At 37.3% G+C, this 22,819-nt stretch overlaps 1 protein-coding gene across 11 annotated transcripts in view; it reads left to right on the top strand.

The window, feature by feature from the left end:
• The first annotated feature begins 2,850 nt into the window (after positions 1–2,850).
• ANK2 (ankyrin 2) overlaps positions 2,851–22,819 on the top strand; it is a 624,289-nt gene continuing 604,320 nt past the window's right edge. For 8 of the 11 annotated variants that reach the window (XM_058293903.1, XM_058293897.2, XM_058293870.1 and 5 more), the window contains exon 1: positions 2,884–3,088. The gene's annotated coding sequence lies outside the window, so the exon portion shown is untranslated. Of the gene's footprint in view, positions 3,089–22,819 lie in introns of all 11 variants that reach the window. The other 3 variants (XM_058293865.2, XM_058293838.2, XM_058293829.1) reach the window with 2 other exon arrangements.

Here is a 22,819-nt window from a genome sequence, read left to right as displayed (position 1 = left end):
TGCCACGATGATGAAAGAGGTTGTTAATGTGGGAGGAGTGGGTTGAAGGGGGTGGGGGGTATATGGGGACCTCATATTTTTTGAATGTAACATTTAAAAAAAATAAAGAATGAAAAAATAAAAGAAAATATAATAAGGAAAAAAAATAAAGCAGAGGGGACTGCATTTAAGTTTGATTCCCATCTGAATGTTGCTAAGAGATAAGTATCATTTTCCTTTGTCTTGTATGTCTGTGTTCATATATTATTATTGTTATTATTTTTAAATTTTTGGCTAGTGTATCCACTATCCCAATCAAAGTATTAGAGTGCACATCGTCCCCAGAATTCATAAATGTGTTCCTGGCACACTCTGTAATAGCTTAGTAGAATTACCATTACAAATACATTTACCTACCCTTAATATTTAAAAAAGAACTTGCATTTCTATACCTTAAAGGGAAAAAAAAATGTTTATGTTCCATTGTAGGCAGGAACGTGTTTTGCTGGTTTGAAAGAATATGATGCCTACAGTTTTCTAGCAATTTTCTTTTCTTTCTTTTTATAACATTGTCTTTGCTGTACTCCTGCTGATGGCTGTTAGATTTTATTTTATTTGTTTCCCTTCTTGATAACATTAGTGATTTTGATTTCTGCTATTCATTTTGTTTTGCTTTTTTTTTTCTTCATGTAACATTGGTGAAGGATCCAAGAATATGACAAAAAGTTAGAATAAACATTAATTTTGTGCATTCTTTGGTAATTTTTTTGTTTTTGTTTTTTAAATTAAGTTTGCTACACATTTATGTATTTCATTCAAAACAGTGATCTATGTTTGAGTGATTTCCTAAACATAATTATGGATTTTAAAAAATGTAACATCATAATTATATTTCTAATTAGAATTAGAATGTCTTTTTATATCTTTATGCTGTATTTTAACACTTTGTATTGCTATTGCTTATTGTTATTTTACTTTGGTTGAAGATGGCTCAAGTAGAGAAGTGATTTCATTCATATTAAGACAGTGTGCAAAGCTGTAAATAAAATGTATACAGTGAATTGTCTTTCAAAAAAATGATGATGGAGTAGAACTAGGGTTTAAGTAGTAGCGATAGATTTTTTGCATATTCAACTATTCTTAGCTATATAGATTCCCCACTTTACTTTGCCCATATGTTAAGAAATAATAGCAAAGGATTGCTTATGTGGATGTGTTGGTACAGATCTGAAAAGTGTCACTTAAAATTGTTCAAAGTTATAGTTAAAGATCAGAAAATGCCAAGAAACTCTAAACAAAAACATGTTTTCAAGTAGAAAACTTTCTTGTATATTTCATATTCATTTTATTTTATTTCAGTTTAAATATAAGATCTTTCCTACAGAATCATCACAAAATATGAAAGCTCTTGGTGTCCATTCATTTTCATCCGTGTTCCTTACATTTAAAGTGGATTGTACTATTTTCCTATAAGTTTATTAACACTATAAGATCAGCAATTAGATAGTATGTACATAACCTCTTTGTTATGGAAATAATATGCCTATTTGTAATTTCACATATGCTATTTAAGCCATCTCTTTCTTTTGTATCAAGCTTATGATATTTTCCCCCTGAGAGGGTTTGCCAGGTGACTTGTTACTGTGAGGATTTCATGGGGCAACTAATATCCATTTGTTCTCTTTTGGGAATAGCCAGATTAAGAATAAAACTGATTGTGTTAATTCATTTATTCTGTTTATTAAACACTTGCTATGTTTGAACCACTATAAGTGATTCAAAGTTATATACTATTCAGTGGATATATAAGCTGGTTACCTAATAGTCAGTGGATATATAAGCTGGTTACCTGTTTCTCCACAAATATCTGTTGATAAATGAAAAACACAGGAAGTAATATAGTTACAGAAAGAAAAGAAAGTGAATTTTCCTCTCTGCTAGGAAAGAATTACACTTCTGATCACTGCTGCCTAACTTGGTTATGATTTTGCTTCATAATAATTTAATAATTTTGGTTATTCTTACGTTAAAGGTTTATTTCCATTTATCATAATGAAATTAATTTGGTTTTGGTGCCAGTCTCCAAAAGTAGCATTAGAGAGACATTTTAAAAGGAGCCTTGATAAGGATGTTCCTTCCTTGTCTTCTTACCACAGAAGAATTAGAAGCCATGTGCCCCCCCAAAAAAGTTATTTGAGACTGTGTATGTTGTTAAAATATACAGTCCTGCATCAACTTCTGATATTCCCCTTTGTACTAGGTACATAGTAAGTGCTCAATAAATGGTTACTGAGTGAAGGAATGCAAGCATTAATAGATCTTGGCTCTTTGTCTGCCTACCTGTCTGGCTGACAGAGTGTGTTGGTATATTTCTGTTGACCTGTATGCCCTCTCCTCACACCGGAATTATTGGATAGGGCACTAAGTCTAGTGGCTGCCTCCCAGATATTTTCGTTGAACTAAAAGCAGTTGCAACTGGCTGAAAAAAAATTCTCAGAAAACCCCCCAACATTTTATGACTTACACTTGTTACAAAAGATGATCTACTGAAAGACGGGGTTGGTGGTAGTGATTTGCAGATGAAATCGCTCCCATGGTGTTGGCATCTTGATGCATTCCTCAGCTTCCCTGAACTAGGCGTGGAGCTCCAGCTACTTCCCATATAATAAATTCTGGCTGCAAACAAATCCATGCACTTTTATGGATTATTATTTTTTTCCTCCTGTTAAAAGCAGAAGGAATCGGGCAAACAGTATTTTGTAAGAAAACAGTAGTTCCTTACACCATGCCACCTGCTTAAATACAAGTCAAAGCCACACAAATGATGCAACCCGTGCGTGTGGAAGAGGCTGGCGGATGGGCTGTCACGTCGGGCTGATCTGATGTCAGAGCCGATCATGTGGTGCTCTCTGGGCAGCTGGGACTGGCCGGCTGCAAGCACATGGATTACAGTCTGAGGCTCTAATGGGAACGTCGGCTCCTCCGCTGCTGTCTCATGGACCAGCCTGCGGGAAAGCGGAGGGTTCTCTGACTTGCCCTGCTCAGGGCGGTAGGAAGAGCCTCCTGCTGCGTGACTCACAGGCACATTACTGAGAAGCTGCTGCTCCCCGTAAGTCTTAAAGGAGGTCTTTATTCAGAGCGTGTTGGAGGCTGGGAGGGAGTGGTAGTGTTGAAAAGGGGTTCTGGAAGCTCTTTGTAAAACACCCTCCTAGGACCTGGGCTGGGCAGCGTTGCTTTCCATGCCCTCCTGGAGTTCATAGGCAGAGCTGATAGGCAAATGTTGCCTAGCCCAGATTTCAGATTGCTCTCCCTGTGATGTGATTTTCTGATTTGCATTTTTAAATTTGTAATTGTAGGGCAGATTTTTAGATCCGGTTAGCCTGAATTGATTCAGATTGCCCCGTCTCGAGTCGACTTGGTTTTCTCTGTATGGTAAGCAGCTGGATCCGGGAGAGAGGGTGGTGGCTCCTTGGTTAGGCTAGCTACTGCTCTTAAGATATTGGCAGTGTCTGTGCGGGAAAAATATTTAGTGGTTGCCACCCCTTTCCTGCTTTGGAGAGGTAGGTGGTGGAAGAGAAAACAGGGTGGACCAGCGATGAGGAGCATGCAGATTTGGTTAGTTTCTGGTAAATAACAGTGCTATTATTATATTGTCTTTTTTACGGTCAAAATTTCTATTAGGTAGTGTCAGCTGGCAGAACAGGTGCCTGCAGTGGAAGGATGATGGAATTCTATCTCCCTTTTTCCAGTAAGCAAATTGTCCTTCCTGTTTCAAAAACCCCAAGACTGCAGAGAAGAGACAAGTACAGATTTCTAAGCACTGGGTTTGTGTGTGTGTGTGTTTGTTTGCTGGTAACAAGAATTATCTTTGGTAAAAGGATGTGTGCCACAGGAAATTGAATCATTCCCACACATCTGCATCAGGAAAGCTCCTCATCTCGTGATGTCTTAGGTGTGGCCTTTTTGGGGGGGTAGGGGATAAATCCAATAACATCTTACTGTTCCTTGAGGGCATATAAAGCTCAGTTTGTTTTAGAGACTGAAAATAAGTGTGTGTGGTTGAAAGGGACGGTAAAGGGGAATTTAGTAGAACAGATTGTTTGCCCTGGCATTTTTCAGTGAACATTTGTCAAGGTGTAATGCGTCTCCTTGACAGGCAATAGGTACATAATTTGTCTGAAGACATTGGAAAATCTTTATTTACTTGCTTTTAGGAATAATGTCTAGTCATTTCTGTGAGTCTCTACATAAAGGCTTTAGGTCCAAAGCCTGATTCCAGAAACATTTAGGCACTGATGGAAACTTTTCAGTGGACAGATGATAGGATAGAAGCAAAGAAAGCATGCTTAGATGAGGTCTATTCTGTTTTGTAGCCTTTTGCAATAGATGGTTTAAATCACAGAACACCAAACAACAGGCAAGAGCCTACCCCACCCAGAGTGTCATGAACGTGGATTATGCACTTGTCATTTTATTCAACTGAGCTGCATAAATACCAGTATAGAGGGGATTCTGATTCATCCTTTGAGCACTGTGATATAGAGTGCGTGCCATATGTCTTCTTGGGCATAGAAAAATGAAGATTTCTACTCCAGTCTACTTTGTCCTCCGTCCATATTGTTGGAAGAAGCTAGCTTTATTCTGGATTGGTTCCCCGTCACTGCTTATCATTTTCTTAGCCGTTTCACAGGAGCTGACAGAGGGGCATGGGATCTGCAGCTGATGCTCGGTGGGGGAGAGTAGATGAGAACATTGTGAGGAATGCTTTTGTAGTGACTTTTATTGATTCAGCTCTCTCTCCCTGCCTTCTTCCGAACAGCGCTAGATCACACCCTGGTTTTTGGCCCCACGTCAAGGACTCTATCTCTCTAGAGGGAAGCCTAATAAAATAATGGCCATGCTGGGGAACACTGATTCTTTGGTCACAAAATTGAGGCGCCTTCACCTCTCTGCAGACACACCTGCTTCTTAGAATGGAGATGCCCGTTTATGAGTATTTTAGAATTTCTTTTCTTCAAAAATCAATGTATCAGTATGAAAAGTAAGAGAGGAAAAGTACCCATTCCCCGAACTCACTCACATGAGCCCTGGTTAATGTCATACTGTTCCCTTCTTGTCTTCATAATTGTCCCATAGGCAGACTGTGTTTACTCAGAGGGGTCATCTACAACCCCCACTTGTACTTTCAGGGAAGGCTCTTGCAGTTAGGGACTCAGAGCTGGAATAGAGCCAAGGACTGACCTAATACATCCCCTTATTTTGTAAAGGGGAAAACTGACCAGCAGTATGCATCTGATGGGCTTCCTGACTCCCAGGCCAGTGCTCATTCTGCAATCACGTAACCTAAGGAGAGAGCATTTTCCTATGAAATTAGGCGTTTTTTCAGTTTCAGGTTATTTTTCATTTTATTTACTAGAATAAAATTATTATTAGATTAGTAAAATCACTGCAATTTCTCTTCCCTTCCCTAAAATGTTTTGAAATAGATTGGGAAGTCTTTAAAAAAGAAAATTATTTGCTCTCTTAAGGCAGTAGCATGTATGTATTTTTTGTGGGCCCCGTGATGAGATCTCAAATACCTGAATGTTAGAAGAGTTTTCCAATCTTGGCTTATTGGGAATGTGGACAATCCTAATTAATAAGGGGGATCATTGTTCATTTATGGCAAATCACGTAACCATGAAAACGTTTAGAAGTTTTTTCCCACTTGTTGTTTTTGGAGTCACACAATGCTCTTTTTTTATGCAGCCTCTGTTTATGGTACATTTAAAACTGTTTACTAGATATTCAATTTAAAGTAAAGTTGTAGCTTAATTTTCTGTCTTTATATTACTATTGGACCAACAAGTAATGTTCAAAATATACTTGTTGATTGAATGATAGCACAAATATTCAGAACATTGCAACATCTATTTATGATTATAATGAGATTTAAAAGATAATCCTACGTTATACTGTATTAGAATGCATATCTGTTAATTATTCAATCTAATTTTGGTCAGAGTGAGATTCATATATTGATTTGTAATTAAAATAAATATGAATAAATGTTACATGTAATTCATCTACATTAATATTGTTTATAAAAGCAATAAACACAAAATTAGATTGGGTGTTTAATTATATTTCTTGGAAACCTTGACCACAATTCCTTAATGTGAAATAATCAGTTTCTACTTGTCCAATGAGGGCTTCTTTCCATTCTAGACATTAAACTATAGTGATGTATTGGGAGAAATTAGTTCTGGTAGCTTTGAGTGGTTTCAACAAGAATAATTGGAACACTGTTCTAAACTGCCTGCACTCTCTAGCTCAGAAACAAATAGCTGCATGTGTGACATTTCTAAATGGTGACATCTTCATGCAACCCTCTAAACTATTACTTATTTAAAGCTTCAGGTTATGAAGGAGGAAGATAAAAACAGGAAAGAGAAATAAGGCAATAAAGTTTGAAATATGCACTAAGACTTCATATAAAGATATCTCTTATCTAAAAAACATGTAACTAAGAGGAAATGCAAAGAAGTTGTTCAGTGGTTGTTCAGTATAGTGAATTGCAGCTGTAGCCACTGTAAATTTCACTCTTTAAGGTCCTGGATGCCTTTTACCAAATCCATTGAGGCAGAAAGCACAAGCAAATATCTCTTCTTGTAAACAAAGCAACAGATTTAAGTTAATGCTAATGTGTTCACAGCCAGAGCCAAAAGCTTTTCAGGGTTATTATAACACACTGGGCTCTTGGCCCATCCATCTAAATGTCTAAAGTAGATTAAAGTTATGGATCAGCCCATTGTACACACCATCCCACACGAGAGCCAGATGCTACTGTTTACTGTGCTAGTGACTTAGCCAGATTCAATGTGAAATCTGAGAGTGCTGTTGGGGTCAATGGAAGTTATAGATTGATTTTTCTGATCATGGATTTAGACTGCTTCTCTCCAGGCTGTTTTGATTAATGTTGATTTTCTAAAACAGTCTCTTAAACCTGATTTACACCCAACTGTCTAAATTGTTTAGAGGGAGGGCTTCCTCGTGAAAACTGTGTTTATTTATTGTCCTTTGGGCAATGGGTTTGATGTAGGTCTTTAGCATATTTTTGTTCTTGGCCTTGAGTATGGAAAAGAAGTCGTGAAAATCTATAGCCCAACAACTATGCTCTAACATACAACTATAACACAGTGTTGGAGATGATTTGGTAGAAAAACAGTTCTGTCAATATTAGTTTAGAGAAAGACTACCTACTGTCCTGGGCTGAAAAGAAAATTCATCATTCAAGTCTCAGTGTTGGGTTTTGTTGACATTGTTAGGTTCCTTATTCCTTAACTTTATTCCATCTGACTTGATTTTATACCTTTTGCATCAGATTTTATACCTTTTGCATCAGAAGTACCACAAATAACAACAACAACAACAGTACTAATAGTAGTTATTATTATTGTCATTGCAATTGCCGTATGCTGAGCACTTCCCACATGCAAGACTAACGCTATTTTGGGGTCTTTCACATAAAGGCAAATAAATTCAAATCTCATAGGCTGAGATTCCAGCCCAGGTCTTTCTAAGTCTAAAGCACTGTCTGTTATTAAAGTTCTGCAAAGCACAATATCATACATGCCATATTTTCCTCTTTTGGCTTTCATGTCCTCACCTGAATAGCTGATTGCCCTCTTTTCTTAGACTTCCTTAAGGTTCTCGAGAAAAGGACTGAGTTTTACCTTTGTGTTTCCAGAGCCAGGCGCAGTAGCTGGTACAGGATTTTGGTTGTTCATACAATTGCATCCACCAAGAAGCCCAGCTCTCTGAAGGTGAAAGCTTAGTGGTTAAAACTATTTTTTTTGAAGTACCAGAGGCTGGAGATTGAACTCAGGTCCTCGCATGGAGGAAGCCAACACTCGACCACTTATCCACGTCAGCTTCCCTGAGTTGGTTTTTAAATTTGTTTTGCTTGTTTTTTGTTTTCTTTTTTCAGGAGGCACTGGGAATCGAGCCTAGTACCTCCCGTGTGGGAGGCGGGTGCTCAACTGCTTGATCTACATCTGCTCCCGTAGTTGAAACCTTAAAAAAGTAGGATTTCTTGACATTTTAAAAGAATATGTTGTGTAAAACAAAACAAAACAAAAAAACAGAAAATAAAACTTAACTAATCCAAACCAGTACTCCTTTTGCCTTGTTTTTTTTAAAAAAATGATATAGATATAACATAAAATTTGTCATTTTAACTACTTTTTGAGTGTACAATTTGGTGGCATTTGATTGCCTTTACTACATGTGCTACTATCACCATTATTTACTACCAAAACCCTTTTATCACCTCAAACGTACTTTACCCATTAATCAATAATTCTGCCTTCTCTCTTGGCCTTGGCAACCACTAATCTGCTTTCTCTTTTTTTTTTAAAGCTTTATTTATTTATTTATTTATCTCCCGCCGTCCCCTGTTGTCCATTCTCTGTGTCTATTTGCTGCGTGTTCTTCTTTGTCTGCTTCTGTTGCTGTCAGCGGCACAGGAGTCTGTGTTTCTTTTTGTTGCGTTATCTTGTTGTGTCAGCTCTCCGTGTGTGTGGCACCATTCCTGGGCAGGCTGCACTTTCTTTCGTGCTGGGCGGCTCTCCTTATGGGGCGTACTCCTTGCGCGTGGGGCTCCCCTACGCTGGGGCACCCCTGCGAGGCACGGCACTCCTTGCGCGCATCAGCACTGTGTATGGGCCAGCTCCACATGGGTCGAGGAGGCCTGGGATTTGAACTGCGGACCTACCATGTGGTAGACGGACGCCCTAACCACTGGGCCAAGTCCGTTTCCCTAATCTGCTTTCCATCTCCATGGATTTGCCTTTTTGGGATATTTCATATAAATGGAATGATATACTACGTGATCTTTTGAGTCTGGCTTCTTTCACATAGCATAATATTTTTGAGGTTTATCCCCGTCATTGCATGTATCAGAACTTCATTCTGTTTTACGGCTGAATAATATTCCATTATGTATATGTACCACATTTTGTTTATTCATCCATATGTTGTTGGACATTTGAATTGTTTCCATTTTTGACTCTCATGAGTAATGCTGCTTTGAATACTGGTGTACAAGTATTTGACTGAATCCCTGTTTTCATTTATTTTGGGTTTTAACCAGGAGTGGAATTGCTAGATCATGCCTTGCCGTTTAGCAAAGCAATTTCACAAATTCTTTCACACTGTCCATTCAGAATACCCACTGTCAGGGGTCTGGTTTGTGACTTTAAAAGTATACCCTTAAATGTGATACTCGGCGGCAGACTTGGCCCAGTGGTTAGGGCGTCCGTCTACCACATGGGAGGTCTGCGGTTCAAACCCTGGACCTCCTTGACCCGTGTGGAGCTGGCCCATGTGCAGTGCTGATGCGCGCAAGGAGTGCCGTGCCACGCAGGGGTGTCCCTGCATAGGGGAACCCCAAGCACAAGGAGTGTGCCCAGTAAGGAGTGCCGCCCAGTGCGAAAGAAAGTTCAGCCTGCCCAGGAAAGGCGCCACACACACGGAGAGCTGACACAACTTGATGACACAACAAAAAGAAACACAGATTTCCGTGCCACTGACAACAACAGAAGCAGATAAAGAAGACGCAACAAATAGACACAGAGAACAGATAACTGGGGTGGGGGGGAAGGGGAGAGAAATAAATAAATAAATAAAATCTTTAAAAAAAAATGTGATACTCAAGTGCTAATGAGAAAGTAGAATTCAGGAAGTTTTAGATTGATTAGATTTTATCTCTTCTTGATGCTGGAGCATCAGCTCTATAATTCATAACATTTCAAGTGGCTTAATGTCTGGTTTCTTTTTTTTTTTCTATTTTTTTTTTCTTTTTCTCTTTCTTTTTAAAGAAGCTTCAGATTATATAAATGTTACACTGAAATACAAGGGATTCCCATATAGCCCACTCCCACCCCTCCCACACTTTCCCCCATTAACAACATCTTTCATTAGTGTGATATATTTGTTACAATTGATGAACACATATTGAAGCATTTCTACTAAGCATGGTCTATAATTTACATTATAGTTTACACTTCATACTGCTTAGTTGTATAGATTCTGAATGCTGCTGAGTTTTATAATAAAAAAAAAATCTAGCCCTAACTAAGCTAAATTGAAAATTAAGCTTTGCATTGTTTTACAGTTACAAAATTATTTTACCCAGAAAAAACTACTAGTTTTCCATATTGTACATAACATACTTATTAAAACTTTGTTGATTTGTATAAAAGCAGATTCATTCTAATTATGAAGTTATTCGTAGGATAATATTTCAGAATTTAAAATACCTCATCCTGGTATTGTATGTTATTCAATTTCAGAATAAACTATGTTCTGTGAGAACATTTGGCCCAGATGTTGCTAAAAATAATTGTTGCTCTGAAATTTCACACAAAGAATAACATTCCATGTTCCACTTATTATGCATTCTAGCTTCATTTTCCATTTAGGATTGAAAAGAACAAATTCAGGAAAAAAGTATTTTAAAAGGAGATGTATTGTTATTTTATAAGCTCTAATATAAACCACTTCAATTAACTCTGAACTGTTGCTGTAAGGAGACAACTATATATTTCTGTTTAGAGACCACATTTTAAAAATTATTTAAAATTCAAGTTGGGGGATAAAAGTAAATCCTCCTTAAAGACAGCTAGCCTAGTTTTTATGTTAACCAGTTCTTAGCTAGAAAAAGTAGATTGTGAAGGACAGAAAGTGATGTGTGTTTGCTGGATTCTAAGGCAAGTCTCATTTAGACATGGAACAGTTTTGAAAGGTGGTCTAGCTTTCAGCTTGGACCACCAGAGAACTTTGCTGTTCTGATGGTGAAGAAAATTCCCTAGCAATTCTGCCAAAGAAAATGTTAGAATACAGAAACAAAGAAGGTTTTAACCATAATAAACCAAATTAAATACTTTTCAGGGATACAAACATGAAGTGGTGGGTAAGAGGTGAAGATGGCAAGCTGAAGGGGCAATATTTTGCCTCTAAAATTCAGAGCACTAGAATACTGGATTGGACAGAAGGCTGGAGATTTCTGATTTTAGAGGAGTTAGAACAATTCAGCAACAAAACTCTGAAGGACACCAAATACACTCTTCCTTAATTCAAAGGGTACAAAATGATAATGAGTCTTCCTTCTGTCCTGGTGCCTCAGTACTCTTCCTCAGAGGCAACCCCTATTTTTAGTTCCACATGCATTTTCTGGATATAGTCTATGATTATATATATATATATGCACACACAGATGCACATAACCTATACATACACCTATATATTTTTTTTAACCAAAAATTGTAGCATAGTACATACATTATTCTGTGTCTTTTTAACTTAGTATGTGTTGGAGATTGTTCCATGCCAGTGCATACAAAGTTGCCTTATTTTCTTTTAAATTTATTATGAAAAATTTCTGATATATACAACATTAGATTGTATAGTCACCTCCCAGATATCCATCACCTGGTTTTAACATGTCACTATTTTGACAATCTTACTGGATATTAGATGATATTAAGGGATTAATAATAACTTTCTTAGGTGTAATAGTGGCATACTGGTTATGTTTAAAAAAGATGTTCTTATCAATTGGAGATGCATGTGGAAATATCCTTGGATGAAATTATAAGTTGCCTGATGTTTTAGATTTACTTTAAAATATACTAGAGAAAAAAGTAAGTGTTGGAAGAATAGCTTGAAACTAGACTGGCAAAAAGTTGAAGTTGGATACATATAGATTCATTATATCCTTTTCTTTGCTAGTGTGTATTTTGAACATTATCCATAATAATAAAAAAATGCATTTGCCAGTCTGGCTTCATCTATAACTCCTCCTTTTTTGAAGTATTTTTAAAAATCCTAAATATCATGCAACTGCACCTACAAATACCTCAGTACCTATTTCTAAAAAATAAGGACTTAAAAAAATATGGCTACAATGCCATTGTCACATCTCAGAAAATTTTAAAAAATAATTCTTAATATAATTATTTTCCTACCTTCTGATTTTCTAAAAAATGTCTTTTTACAGTTATTTTGTTTGAATTAGGAGCCAAATTAGGTCCACATATAGCATCCATTAAATCTCTTTGGATCTTTAACAATTTTCTTCCTTCAAAAAATTTGGCTTTTTGTTGAATAAATTGGGTTATTTGTCCCATAGAGGGCTCCACCTTCTGGATTTGAAGGAATACTTCCTCCAGGTGCTGTTCAACTTGATCTGCTATCCCTTGTAGTTTCTGTAAACTGGCAGTTAGACCTAGAGGCTTCATTAAATTCACACTCAATATTTTTGTCGAGAATTCTTCCTGGGTGGTGCCATGTAATTTCTGATGTATCACCTTAGGAGGCCCATAAGTTTCATGTTTCACTTTGAGTAATTCTAAGATTGAGCAGAGGATTCAGATGGTGTCAGCCTAATCTGCCCATTATAAAGTTCTCCATCAACATTTGTCCTAATGTTTTTCTATCCACTGATTAGTTATGCTGAGTCCATTATTCCATTAAGGGTTATAAAATGATCTAATTCTTCCATTCCTTTTGCATTTATTATCTGGGATTGTTCTATAAAGAAGTTCCCCTCATTGGCTATTTGATTATTTTTTTTTAAGATTTATTTCTCTCCCTTCCCCCACCCCAGTTGTCTATTCTCTGTGTCTATTGGCTGCATCTTCTTCTTTGTCCACTTCTGTTGTCAGCGGCACAGGAATCTGTTTCTTTTTGCTGCACGTCATCTTGTGTCAGCTCTCCGTGTGTGCAGTGCCGTTCCTGGGCAGGCTGCACTTTCTTTCACGCTGGGCGGCTCTCCTTAGGGGCTCACTCCCTGCGCGTGGGGCTCCCCTATGCCCTGCATGGCAGGGCACTCCTTGCGCGCGTCAGCACTGTGCATGGCCAGCTCCACACGGGTCAAGGAGGCCCGGGCTTTGAACCGTGGACCTCCCATGTGGTAGACAGATGCTCTAAGCACTGGGCCAAGTCCGCTTCCCTATTTGATTATCTTAAGTACAGTGACTTCTCCTTTTTTAAAGATCTCTTTGCATTAATTGTATCAGAATTTAACTAGTCAGCTAATATAGATATTTACAATGTTCAAGAGCAAGGAAGTTGCTTATTTTTAAAATTATTTTCCTATTAATCCATGACAAGTTAGTTCAGAATTCAATGACCAACATTAAGGCAGTACTGACCCATGTCTGTGCTTTATCCTGAATGCAGAAGGTTTTTTTTTGTTTTTGTTTTTTGAGTGGAGGAAGACCTTAAAAAAGAATTATATGTAACAGTCAACAGCCTGTCTTTCACATTCTTTGCACCTGGGATGCCTTTAGGTATAGCCTCTTAAAAATGCCTATTTGCGACATTTGTCTTCCATTTTTTATTCCTCTGGAGGTTGGGGAATAAACTATTGTTCCCACATATGAAAGAAATGTTTTTCCTCTAGCTCTCACTTATTTGTTCAACAATAATTGATTAAGCAACTACTTAATCAGTTATGCTAAGTCCTGTACCACATGCTGGGGGTACAAAGATGAATAAGACATGGTTGTGGTCCCCGTCCTTTCTTACATAGGTGGAACTAGGTTGAGCACCTCTGCCCAGAAGGAGCAGGGCTTCTTGGAGTGTGGTTTGTGGCACACGCATCAGAGTCTCCTGGTGCCCTACCTTAGATCTACTGAGTCAGAATCTGGATTTATGTTTTGGAATCTGCATTTTCATCAGGTGCGTTTAATGCACTGGCCAAGGTCATTATAGGAGTGAGGTAGTTAATGGTGAGAGTAGCAGCCTGCAGGAGATACAGTGCTTTCCTTAGAGAGAGCTTTTCCATTTAGCACTAATAGTTCTGGGAGGTTTCACCTGAGGGAAGTACCTGGCTTGGAAGAGCTTCCTTTGGAGGGAGCTGGCTGAAGTGCTAGTGCGAAGACTTCTGGGAGTGGGTAGGAATTCTGTCCTTCCAGAAAGATGTAGTCCTGGATGAGGGAGAGATTCTGGATGAGGTCAGGGTGGTGGGTGGGGGGATAGGGCCAAGGGGCTTATACCCCTAAAGAGTCCACACCTCTTGGGTGTCCAAGAGGGAGCATACAGGTAACAACAATTCTAGTGTTGTCAGGGTTCATTTAGGGACAGAAAAATGCAAAGGTCAAACAATAAAAGCTAACATATGTAATGTCTTTTTAAGTCTAGGTACTGTTTTAAGCACTTTATATAATGTTCATTCATTCGGTCCTAACAACAATCCTGTGAGGTGGGTACTAGTATTATCATCCTTCTTTTCTGGAGGAGGAAATAGGAAAGCAGAGAGGTTAAGCAATTTTCTTGACGTTACCAGCAGCGCCAGGATTCTCAGCCAGGCAGTGTGGCTCAGTGTAAGTTCATCCACCACGGCACTGAACTGCCTCTCAGAAGCATCATTATTTCACATGGCAAAAGAATAGTGGGGTTTTAAATTCATAATGTTCATGCTGTTTTACTTCAGCACTGATTTCTTTTCAACTTTTTACCAAAATAATACCCCCTCCCAAAGGGCCACACAAAGAATGCTTCAGAAAGTCCTGACAACTGTCCTCTTAAATGCCTTCATTTCTGGTTTCTTCTGTTATAGAGAAGAAATGACACATTTCTCTTCGCTGTTACCTTAAAAGCTAGATGCATATGCAAATCCCTTTCACTGTGGATCTGGTTCTTCACTTTACTGCATGAAGTGAAGACTGGATGCACTATTTTTAGAGATGAAGCCACAACATCATAGTCCTTAAACAGTGCGCAATACAAGAAAAACTCCCAGTGCATATTTAGAAGGCTGAACGATTTTTCAATTTCTTTTCATTTGCTTTTAATTTCAGATTTGGTGTCTAAAAGCTTTCATGCTGTGTGTTCAGTAAATGTGGATAATTATGAGCAAGTTTAAAAAATGTTAACAAGGAGAAATACATTTGATCTGTGTCTGAGCTTCTGACATGAAGAGATTTTAATAGGTTGTTTGACTTGTGTTCTTTTCCAGGAGCTATTTAACACTTGTACATATTGTACAGAGGCCAGGCTTACAAATAGATATGACAGTGTCTTGGATTAGAACCAATTTGGTGGGCTTCGAGACTTTCCCATCTTTTTCAGTAGAGTGAGGAGCAAGAGGCCTTCCATTTCTTGGAAATTTTGCCCAGTGGCTAGGAAACTTAGACTTTTTCCTGCTCATAAAACACTATCTTATTGACCAAATTTTTTTCAGGTACAGGTTTGCTGCATAAACCTATGCAAGTTCTTTCGTTTAACAAATACCTTTGCCTAGCTAAACCAGCACTTGTAAGTTTACTGATGGGTGCAGCTATGGAAAGATAGATGAGGTTCTCATGAGTCAGGCATGGCCATAGACTCCATGGAAAATCCAAATTCAAATTATTTTTATTAATTTAAATTAATTATTTTTCTATTAAGATAGTACTTCTTATAAAAAGTTCAATAGAAGCAAACTTGTTTGAAGAAGTGAATGACTTTTACCCCTAAATTATTTTAATGTCAATAGATATCTGATACTTCTCTTAAAATAACTTTCCCACTGAAGAAAGTAATAGTTTAAATTTCTTAAAGTTAGAATCTTGATTCATAAGAGTAATTCTATTACTTTTAACTATTAAGGGATTTAGTTAGTGTCCTATTGCTGCTGTAACAAATTACCACAAACGTAGTGGCTTAAAGGAACACAAAGTTATAATCTTACAGTTCTGGAAGTTAAAAGTCCCAACTGGCTTTCACTGGGCCAAAGCCAAGGTATCCACAGGGCTGTGCTCTCTCTAGAGTCTTGAGGGGAGAATCCATTTTCTCTTCTGGAGAAAGTTTCCAGAACCTTCTGCATTTCTTGGTTCTTGACCCCTCCTTATCTTCAAAGCGCATCACTCCTCTAGAACAGCCTCTAGTTCTCCCATTACATTCTTCTTAGACCCTCTTGCCTCCCTCTTACAACTACCTTTGTGACTACATTGTGCTTACCTTGAAAGTAAAGGATAATTGCCCCATTTAAAGGTTCCTAATTTAATACCATCTGCAAAGTATCTTTTGTCATATGAGGTAACATTGTAAGATTCCTGGGATGAGAACACAGACATCTTTGCAGGGCTGTTATTTGGCCTGCCACAGCAAAGTGGACAGCTCAGATTTGCTAAGAGATTTTTTGTGGAGAAATTCATATTAAATTAGGATGTCTACCTCAACTCTTCTTTCTGTTCTCATCCAAATACCATAAATTCCTTTAATGTCTCCAGTTTGATGTATCTGAGAACTCCCAACAGAAGTGTGAAGAGGGCCTTAGCTTAGTGTTTTCCAAACTGGGACTCCGGTGGCCCATGAAAAATTAAGAGAGAAACTTTGCAAAGTGATCTGGATCAAATAGGATTGAGAACATTGCACTGAGCATGCTCATTGCACCTTCTACGCCACTGTCATTTTTTTTCTTTGTTAGAGAAGTTGTGGGTTGACAGAACAATCTTGAATAAATACAGGATTCCCATATACCACCTACCACCAACACCTTGCACTGGTGTAGAACATTTGTTACAATTGATTATAGCACACTTTTAAAAAATAATTGTACTATTAACTATAGTCCATGGTTTAGCTTAGGCTTGGTTCACTATGCTGTGCAGTTTCATGGGTTAAACAAAAAAAAAATGTTATTTTAGTACCATATGTACAACCTAACATTTCTACCTTTTAACACATTCAGATATATATATTTCAATAATGTTAATTGCATTCACAATGTTGTGCTACCTTCATTACATCCATTAACAAAACATTTCCATCCTTCTGGATAGGAACCCTGTACATTTTAAACCTTAACTTCCCATTCCCTATTTCTACCCCATCCCCTGGAAACCTATATTCTAGATTCTGACACTATGAGTTTGCTTATTTTAATTGTTTCAAATCAGTGAGATCATACAATGCTTGTTCTTTTGTGTCTGGCTTATTTCACTCAACATGATGTCTTCAAGGTTCATCCACATTATTGCAGGGATCAGGACTTCATTCCTTTTTGTGGCTGGATAATATTCCATTGTCTCTATATACAGCATTTATTTAACCATTCCTCAGTTGGTGGACACTTGGATTGCTTCCTTCTTTTGGCAATTATGAACAATGCTGTTATGAACATTGGTGTGCAAACATCTATTTGAGACCCTGCTTTCAATTCTTTTGAGTATATACCTAGTAGTGGAATTTCTGAGTCATATGCTAGTTCTAGACTTAGCTTTCTGAGCAACAACCAAGCTGTTTTCCACAGTAGCGACACCATTTTACAGTCCCACGCAATGAATGAGTGTTCCTATTTCTCCACATCTTCTCCAACACTTATTTTCCATTTTTTCATTTATAGAAGCCATTCCAATGGGTATGAAATAATATCTCATGTGGCTTGACTGGCATTTTCCTGATGACTAAAGATGCTGAACATTTTTTCATGTGTTTTCTGGCCATTTATGCATCTTCTTTGGAGAAATGTCTTATCAAGTCTTTTGCCTATTTTTAAATTGGGTTTGTCTTTTTGTTAAGTCCACCTTCACTTTTAATGCTCATTAGCATATGGGAAAGGTGCTGAGAAATCTCACGTTACTCTGTGATTCTGGACATATTTTACAGTGAAATCTTTTATTCTTTTTTAGGATGCTTATAACAATCTTCTCAAGGGATAGCATTAAGTTATGTTTGGCAACTATTGCCTTTAATGCCTTTTCATTCTAAAACTCAACTATATTTCCCTGAAAAAAAAAATAAATAAAAGCTGACTCTCCTAAATTGCATCTCTCCTATTTAATCTACTTTCTCTACTATACATACTCCAGAATTTAAGGCAACCTGCTTTCATAATTTAAATTCAAACCTGATATTAAGAATAATATCTCTGTAAACAAATATTCAGGATAATATTATATGCATACAATGATTTTGTGAATATAACAGCCCAGACAACATTGAGAAGTAGGATGATATCTGGATGTTTTCAAGATGCATTGCAAAAAAGAATGTTTTAAAGGTTTATTTTATTTATTTCTCCTCCTCCTTGTTGTTTGCACTGTCTGCTCTTGTCTGTTCATTGTGTGCTTTCTGTGTCTGCTTGTATTTTTTTTTAGGTGGCACCAGGAACTGAACCCAAGACTCCCATGTGAGAGGAAAGCGCCAATCACTTGAGCGACTTCCGCTCCCTGCTTGTTGTATTCCTTGCTGTGTTTTCTTGTTGTGTCTTCTTGCTACATCATCTCACTACATCATCTTGTTACGTTAGCTCACTGTCTTGCTTGTCTTTTTTAGGAAGCACCAGGAATTGAAGCCAGGACTTCCCATGTGGTAGGCAGGTGCCCAACTGCTTGAGCCACACCTGCTTCCCAATAGCAAAATTTGCAAGGTTGGGTACAATTCAGAATCACAGGACTGGAATATATCTTTATTTTTAAAATTTTTATTATTTTTAAAGATTTATTTATTTCCCCCATCCCCAACCCTACTGCTTTTGCGGCCTGTGTCCATTTGCTGTATGATCTTCTATATCTATTTCTCTTTTTGTCTTCTCATTTTTTCTCCTCTAGGATTCACTAGGGACCTCTGATGTGGAGAGAGATTCCCTGTCAGCTGTGCCACCTCAGTTCCTGGTTTCTGCTGCCCTTATCCTTGACTCTCCCCTTCGTCTCTCTTTTGTTGCTGTGTGACTCACCTGAGCAGGGCTCGGCAGCACTTGGTTCACCATGTGGACACGTGGGCTTACTGCGCAGGCCTGCTTTCTCTTCTTCTTTTTCACCGGGATCGAACCCGGGTCTTCCCATATGGCAGGCAGAAGCCGTATCATATCATTGAGCCACATCTGCTTCCCTGGAATATATCTTTAAAAAGTGGTGTTTACCTTTTCCCTAATTTGAGAAGGTATTGCCTCTTAAGTGATCCAAAATGACTCAATAAATGAATGAACTAATTTAGAATGGAAATCCTGGTAATATCATGTACTTCAATCATTGATCATCCATTTATATCCATCCCTACCTAAAATTTGAGGAATTTCACAAAAATACAGATAGAACAAGGAAAAAAAAATAAATTAATAGGTAAGATAACAGGTAAAGAAAGATAAAGGTCAGAAGGTAACATGGATGTAGAAGTGAGCCTAGTTCTGAAAAATATATACCATAAAATCTAAGCATTTGTAGGAAGAAGACATCGATTTGGTGTTAAATTTATTAGGAGCCAAAGAAGGAAGCAGTTGATTATTTGATTTTCAGTGTCAGTCAGATTCTTAGATGAAGCACAGCTATTTCTAGAACTAGGACCAGAGAAAAACTCCTCTCCTGGGATCTTGGAAAGAGTTTACTGTATAATGCAAGGAATAAAGTATTCAACTTATCTTTTCATGGAACATGACAATGCATTTCAGAGGGAAATTTCTTATATTATCTTTGATTTATGCTGATAGCATTCCTACCATCAAGAAATAACCTTGATAAGGAGTACAGCTTTAGGAAAATGGTATATGTTGGCTTATGAAATCCTGTAATGCTAACAAAATTATAAAGCCGCATTCAAACCTATTTTTGCAAAATCTAGTTAATGTGGGTATAAAATATCACTAGCAGGTAACAGAAGAGTATGTAGGTATGAAATACCATGAGCAGGTTGAAAATCTGTTGCCTAATTGTTGAGCAAAAATAAATTGTGGTCAATTAATGTAATCGATCATCTGAATATGTTACTCAAATATTAATGAGTATCATTTACTTAGGTGTTTTTGCCCTTTCTCTGTGTATGTGTAACTATGGAATGCAGCAAATAAGACTAATTATTAAATAACAGGGACAAAATCAGTTAAACATAGTACACGTTTCTTCCATAGGTTACAAGCTAGGTTCATTTCAGTAAAAGGAAAGCTACTCTAGAGAGAGTTCACAGATACCAATTATCCCAGAAAATGATGACTTAAAAGGAAGATGTGAGAGTAGGAACTAATTAAAGAAGGACATGCACCTGGAGCCCACTTTTGGGGATGGGAAAGTTGGATGGGAGTGTTGTAAATGCCCGGAGGTGATAGATGGAGATTGTGTGTCTTCTGGGAAATTAACCACCTCTTACCTTTCCTTTGTGCCTACATGGATTTTATACCACTATCATGTAACAGAGGTACTACCATTATCAGTTTAGAAATACGTATCAACGCATAAAAATTTATTGGAAAGAGGTTATAAAAAAGTGGATTCTCAGAAGCTATTTTTAAATTTAGGGAATTTTTCTAGAGGTGTTGTCTTATTCTTGGAGGTTCTGGAGTTAAGATAAAAACCTGCTCCCAGTAGCTTTGCAAACTAAAACAGTATGTTATAAGGCTACTTTTCTATACTTTTATTATTATATTTATTTTATATATATAATTGTCTCACTTGCTAGATTTTGAGCTCCTTAAAGGTAGTAGTCTAGATTCACTCACCTTTACGTACTAGTGCCGGGCAAAGAATAGACATGAAATAAATTGAATTGAAATGGATTTAAAGTAGAGAAATAAAGGTCAACAAGCCTCCTTGGCTCTGACTCATCCTTCCCGTAAGGAATTGAACAAGAATTTGATGGATGTGCATATGCTGTTTTATAATAAAAAGGAGCAGTCTTCTGATTCTGAACATGAAATAGCAACTGCTGGACTGCAAAACAATCTGCAAAATTTCATTTCTCCTGGAGTGTTTTGTTTTGGCATCAGTGGGGTAGCATGTTGTGGCATAGTCCATGTTTACTGAGCCATGTAAAGGATTTACAGGGGCATCTGGATGGAGGCCAGAGTTAAAATGGGGCACTGTCCCAAAAAAGTGACATGTGAGACAAATTGATATATTTAGTCATTCAGAGTTGACAACATAATCTGCTATTTTTATAGCGGACATTTGGCACTAGGTACAGGGTGTGTGTATATGTGGCCAAATCAAGCTCAACATCAACCCCACTCCCCCAAGCAAATTCCTCTTAGTTCCCTATTACTTTTTAAGGATATTACCAGTCTTAGTATTATCCAAGTTTGAAATCTTAAAATTATTTCTCTTTATTTTCCTTGTACCTCATAACTAAAAGTTGCCAAAAACCACGCAATTCTATAGTAGTTCTCACATAAGAATGCTCTCTTTCTTTGTCTTTCACTGTACACATCCACATCCCTGTTCATCACTCTCTGAATTCTTGGAGTAGTCTTCTATTTCTCCTACCTACTTGAGATATCTTACATTTCCAGCTTAGTTAAAATGTTATCTCTAGTTTATGCTTCTTAAATTGTTAGGAAGCTAGTCAAGATATGTTCATAAAAAAAGTTCCTCAGTGTTGTCCAGAAATGCCAACATTTTTCTAAGATTTTGTCCCAAGTTACTTTTCTGGCTTTTTTCTTTGTTTCCCACACCCATTCCCTACAAATAGGTTTATTTTCTATTGTTCTCATACTGTCCATAGTTTCCTGACTTTGCCTGTGACTGACTTTTTGCTTGGAATATATTGGAATGCTGTAGGGACACTTCTTTGGTCATTCATCTCTCCATCTGCCATCTTCTGCTGTTGTTTCTCTTCACTCCCTCTTAGGGAGTTCAGTTTCAACTATGACCTATATGTTGCTATAGGGGACTGAAGAATAGCACTCAACTTGCATACCTAAGATCTGATCCTGTTAAGGGGTAGACTTGATTTAAGACAGATAGAGACCTGTGATTATTTGAAGTTGCATGGACCACAGAAGATCGTGTTCTTAAAGCTAATCTTTCCTGTGGGTGCAAATCATCAATAAATTCATGAATTGATCAATAGAGAAATTTAGAAGAGTATGAATTATCTAATACATATGAAGTTGAATTTCTAATCCAATATAGGAGTTGTTTAAGGAGAAGGAAAACCAACAAAATTTCTTATATTTCCTAATTTGGAATTTCTACAAATGAATAGATATTTGGTGTATCCTATTTAAAGTCTTTCCTTGGTGGATAGATAATAAGACCCCTTTCTTAGGTGAATACAAAGTAGAGAGCATTGGAAAGGAAAACTGATAGAAAAAATGGTCTCAGTATATTAATAACACATGGCCTCAATCAGAAGGCATTGGAAGAAATTAAGCAGGCATTTGGAGAAAAGACAGATTGTTTTCTGGGCATTGATTTTAAAAGAAAACATTTGGGTGCATGTAATATTTAAAGTCATTCTGTGGATCCCTCTTCTTGGAAAACAAAATAAGTTAATATATAATGACTCTGATTTGTCTCTGATGTGTGTAATGCGAAGTTTGAATCGATTGTACACAACAACATAAAACATATGATGGAAAGCCCACAAAGCACTCTAGTAATGTCTACTGGAATTTGATTTCCTACAAAGAAACTCTTAAAAGAAGCTTTTATCTTCCTTATATCCACCTAATTGTTTCCTTTAATAAAAATAAGACAAATTGAGAGAGTGAATGCCCTAACCTTTTATTGTTCTTTAATTTCAGTTTTTAAAAAATGTTTCCCTCTTAATGGTAGAAGAACAACTACTATAAGTTACCTAATTTGGTGAGTCTTCCTTCCTAATGAGTATTTTGGGTAGTTGGGAACCGGGGGAAATATAGGAGGAATTGGGAATGTTTCCTCATTCACAGGATTTGAGAATTGTGGAAACGGTGCCATTTCTAGGAACTACCACAAGGTGGTGTAGAAATAAGTAACTTAAATACACATGGGCATCCTTTTTTCATTCATTCATTCATTCATTCATTCATTCATTCATTCATTCATTCAATGAAGAAGCACTTAATAATCCCAACTCATTCCAGGAATAATGTTAGGCACAGGTTAAATTGAAATGATTT

Source organism: Dasypus novemcinctus, chromosome 1, assembly GCF_030445035.2.
Source record: "Dasypus novemcinctus isolate mDasNov1 chromosome 1, mDasNov1.1.hap2, whole genome shotgun sequence".
Lineage (NCBI taxonomy): Eukaryota > Metazoa > Chordata > Mammalia > Cingulata > Dasypodidae > Dasypus > Dasypus novemcinctus.
The sequence above is the reverse complement of the archived record's forward strand: the minus strand, read 5'-3'. Positions and strand labels throughout refer to the sequence as shown.